The sequence below is a fragment of the Triticum dicoccoides genome, chromosome 3A (genome assembly GCF_002162155.2).
Source record: "Triticum dicoccoides isolate Atlit2015 ecotype Zavitan chromosome 3A, WEW_v2.0, whole genome shotgun sequence".
NCBI lineage: Eukaryota > Viridiplantae > Streptophyta > Magnoliopsida > Poales > Poaceae > Triticum > Triticum dicoccoides.
Genome location: NC_041384.1, coordinates 100,508,825 through 100,513,677, shown reverse-complemented (window position 1 = coordinate 100,513,677; position 4,853 = coordinate 100,508,825). Strand labels below are relative to the sequence as shown.

The 4,853-nt window shown below is 44.8% G+C and overlaps 1 long non-coding RNA gene across 1 annotated transcript; it reads left to right on the top strand.

Annotated features, from left to right (window-relative positions):
• The first annotated feature begins 2,068 nt into the window (after positions 1-2,068).
• LOC119271324 lies at positions 2,069-4,258 on the top strand. Its single transcript, XR_005134489.1, has 5 exons — positions 2,069-2,197; positions 2,304-2,500; positions 2,790-3,184; positions 3,277-3,564; positions 3,670-4,258. It is a non-coding gene; the product is annotated as an uncharacterized LOC119271324 (long non-coding RNA).
• Positions 4,259-4,853: the final 595 nt, after the last annotated feature.

Genomic DNA, 4,853 nt, shown 5'->3' with positions numbered 1-4,853 from the left:
AAAATAACGGTTCGGGTGTGACTTAAATCCTGACGGCGGGTTGAATTCTTTGAAATAGAGGGACTTTTCTGAAAATTGCCATGACGAACGAAAGAAACCCAATTTGCTTTATTATTAGGTAAAGATAATAATAATGACGTGCTTTATGAGTTGAGGCTGCTGCTTCTGGCGTTCGAGCGATGGTCGGCCTGTTCTTCGCGTCGGCTTTTTCCTCACTGTTGACCTATGTGTTTTCGACGGCCGTGCAATGATTTGTTTCTTTTACTTATACTAGGAAATATATCCGTGCGTTGCAACGAAAGAAAAGTTCACATGCTCGTTAGGTAATAAGCAAGCTCCAACCCCTCTCCCCACTCCGAAACAGGTCCATGCTGTCTATTCCAACACGAAGCTCTCAAGGGCCTGGGCTTGAATCTTCTCTCCTTGGCTGGAATTCTCCTCCGTAATTCCTCCCCTTGACGCGAATAAAATCAAAGCCCAAATCAATCTTCCATCTTATTTGAGCCTTCTCAAGGCATCGACCCTGTAGCAACGATGGTCAATGGCTCATATTTCTACAACCCAAGAAAAGACTACACTATGCGCTCGTGGTTCCCTACAGAGCAAACATCAGTTACCATAAAAAAGAATTGACCGTACAAAAAAACAGGGTCATCATTTCTATTTGACGAGATCAAGGCCAACTGGTTGGAAATTTTTATTTTTTTTTGCGAAAAACTGGTTGGAACTTCCAACAATTTTTTTTCTCGATCCGATCCGCTATCTTAGCTCGATTCGATTCTAATTCCGGCTCACTCTAGTGAAGACGCACACCAACCATGGCCACATCTGGGTAGCATCCAGAAGATTTTGTCTGGCAGATATTATCACCTCACCAGCCTCGACCAAAACTGCTTGAGCAGAAAAAAAAACAACAACAAACAAATTCACCAAAGGTTTCGATCTATGGTTGATACAATATGAACCCACGTGCTTTTATAATTCTTATCCCTTCACCCCCTTGAACAGTAATAGAAATATAGAAAAGTAAAAAAAAGCTGAAATTTTGTGACATCAAATATGCTCAAACCTTTTAGGTGCTTGCAATTTTTGTTGAGAAATATCATCCGGTGAGCTTAAAACTTTGGGCATATTTGATGTCACGAATTACCTTTTTTAACTTTGGTTTCTATTTTTTAAGTTATTATTGTTTGTGACGGTGTAGGGACACCCGGAGCTAAAAAACCAATCTCTTTCCAGTTGTACGCATATGCTTGATGTAGACAGAAATCAGTATAATATTTTTTTATAAAGAAGATATAAAGCATACACAGAGTGATAATCAAACAGCAAGATTTTTGAGGATGGGTGTAGATCAAACCTGCATAATTCACACCATTGAGGAGATACGTACCTTACGTGTAACAAACAACTATAAGCAGATGTTGCTGCCGGCCGGTTCTCACCGTCACTCCTTGCATACCTGATTATTGAGCTATTAGAGAGAGTCGGGCGGGGGTAGCTGCTCCAGTGGTGGCTATCTTCCTTGTCGTGGCGCCGGTGAACATATCCTCCACCGCTCCAAGCTCATTGGCCAAAGTAGTCCTCCGCCTACACTCACTACTCGTCCAATAAGATGAGCGAGGGCCTCGGAGGTGGATATGATCGACACACGTAGATGGCCATGTCGTCGTCATGGTCACCATGCTGGACGTCGATGATCCTGGCTGAGCGTTCCTTCTCCAGGTCCAGCCCCACCATTTTCCTTTCCTTACGGACGTGGAGCAATTGATCGCGAGCTCACAGGAGCTCGGAATCACGCCCGTCCAGAATAGCTGTGAGATTCGGTGCAATGGATGTAGGTGGGGCCATGTGAAACGGGGAAATTTTGGTATACGTTGCTATACAGACCTGACAGATGGGCCTGGATGAACGGAAGTTCGCACGACGTCGACGGTTCTAGCCTGAGCCATGGCGCGGCTGGTTGTCGGCATCCTGATCCGTGGATCAGGTCGAGGGCTTTCCGGTAGCGCCGGCAGCGCGTGCAGTAAATGCAGCAGGGGTGGCCACTGTGTGGTAGGGCGGTGAAGTTGGATTGCGCTCTCATCCCCTACGGCGAAACGGTGGGGAGATTGACTGCGCCCAGGGCGCTGCCGCCTACCAGCGAGCTCGCAGTTGCTCCGGCGGCCATGGAGTTCTTAATGCAGCCGATAAACAGGTCAGAATCTCCTCCATGCCCCTCTGTTTTGCGAATCTTGAATGTGGATTTCTTTTTCGCTCGTTGGAAATATTTGTGTGGATTAACTAGAACACTGCTAGAGCAGGTGACTGATAACAACAGAACAATGGAGCCCGTGCGGTTCCTAATCACCGCGCAGCCGGAGGTTGAGCTTCCAGCACCGGCGGCTTCAAGTGCGGACGCCCAGATCTGTCGTGCAGAGACGGGAACTGCGGAGATGGCCCAGACTTCCGAGCACTCCATAGAGCAATTGGACCCCAAAACACCTGGTTGGATACAAAGGTACTACAAGATAGCTTCTAAAATCTAGCAGAATTTGTTAGGTTCATTGCAGATGTCCTGTTAGTCTTGTAAGCAGTAACCGATGAATTCATGTGGCAACACAGGCATAAACATGATCCATGATTCATATATAAATCTTGTGAGCTATTTCATGTTGATTATGCCAAGAAGATTGTGACTAATATGAGAGGCAGTAATCGTTCATCCACATAATAACCGCAAATATAAAATCAAACAAACGGTTGTAACTGAAAGCACCAGCTGGCTGTTGTTTTGCTGTGGCTGACAGAGTGCGTGTAGGTGCTGCTGCTGTAGGCAGGGCTCCTTGCCTGGACAGGGTCACAGCGCTGGAGAAGACCATGAGGGAATTTGCGGATCATCCAGGAGACAGAGTCATTGTGCCAAAGATAGGTACAAGTTTCGACACTCTTGGTGAGGCATACGACTTTTACAATTTGTACTCCTGGGAGAAAGGATTTGGCATTAGATATGGGAAGAGCAGACTAAATGTGAACAGGACAAAGTTGGAAATACTCGTTCCTGCCGCTGTGAATGGCCAGCCCTCATGAGATTGCTGGGGTCAAAGGACAATGGATGCCCAATGCATATCTTTGTGAGGAAGTATATGAGTTTAATTTCTGATAGGGAGTCGAGGAAAATTATGAGGAGAAGCGGACAACAATCGTAAGCACCAGGCATTCTATATAAGTTGTGCTAGTGATCCTGCTGTTATACGAATTATTTCAATTAATACTTACTGATGTTTGGTTTTGCAGGGGAGGCCCCTTATGCGAGCAAATATGGCAACCGAGAGACATGCTGGGCAGATATACACTAGAGCTATATTTGAGCAATTCGGTCATATACTATAGGAGTGTGGTGCATATCAGGTGGAAGAGATCAAAAAGGGTAAAGAGTATATGGCAATACCTACAGATGCAACACGAAGAGAGAAGTGGTGCAGAACTTCATACAAGGTGACGGTGCTTGAAGGAGGGGAGGAATTTGACTGCAAGTGTGGTCAATTTGCACACATGGGGCTGTTGTGCAGCCATATCCTTAAGGTGATATAGATGGCATTAGTATATGTACACCTCTTAGTTTTCTGTAATATTGAAATTATGATTCAGATCTCACAAGGCAAAGTGTTATTCTGTTATGTTATGCAGGTGCCTTCATCCGTGTGACAGAAATCCCAAAGAAGCACATAGTGAAGAGGTGGACCAGAGATGCAAGAGATATCCTTCAACGCACCTAATTCAGTACCAGAGGGACAATGCTCAAGAAAACCCGTTTAGTTTCCGACATTTCAATATGTACATGCAAGCCATGGAGCTTGTGCGGATGGGCAACTCAAGTGTAGCAGCTTATGAACATTTGATTGCATTGTTCAAGCAATGTGCATCAGAGATGAAGCCATTCACAGAAGTCAGAGATGGTTTATGTCTGGAAGACAGGTTAGCAGGCAATATTAGGATTCTGAACAGGATACAATCAGAAGGCGATGTATATCAAGGAGTAGATGACATGTTAGCGTGGGCAACGCTGACAGCAATTCAGCAAATGAGTATGCGATTAGGCTTTCAAACTTATTAGCACCAGCTAAGCGTAAACAAGTGGGCAGACGGACAACCAGTAGGGAGAAAGCTCCATATGAAGGTTTAAGTAAAAGAACAGGGTTTTGTGTCATATGCATGCAGCAAGGCCACAAGCGGACAACATGTCCTGAAGGCGGTGACATACTAAAACAGCCTCGTAAGCCGGCTAGATGCAAGAACTGTGGAGTTGAAGGACACGGCCGGAACAACTGTCACAAAGCAGCAGAACTACGGCTGAGATAATTGTCTTTCACCTGTAGGCATTTCTCGATAAATAATCAGCAATAACTTGTTTAATTCTGTCTGAGTGTTTTTGATGTCATTGAGCTAGGAGTAATCAGCTAGTTGGTTTTGTACTGTGTAACTGATATGTGTTCTTTCATCTAGTTTGTATGATCTGAATTTTCTGAATATGTTGTGGACGTGTTCAGACAGCTGTGAGACTTTCGTCTGGTTTTTCCAGAATAAATTGGCGGCTGCGTCTGAAGTCAGATTAATGTTTGTGTGAACCTTCTCCCGTTGAAACTGAAGTTGCCTGATGGATATGTCTGAATTTCCACTGGAAGACTAATTAAGGTGTCCTGGACATTATACTGTATTTCAAATTAATGCAAATTAGTGTGCAGGAGTGACCTGCGTTGCAGTTCATGTGGTTGCCACGGGTAAGCCAACCTATCCTTTCGCGTGTTTAATAATGGAGAGGAGTAAATGCATATGGCCATGCTGTGCTTCCGTTTGAAATTCGAACCACATGT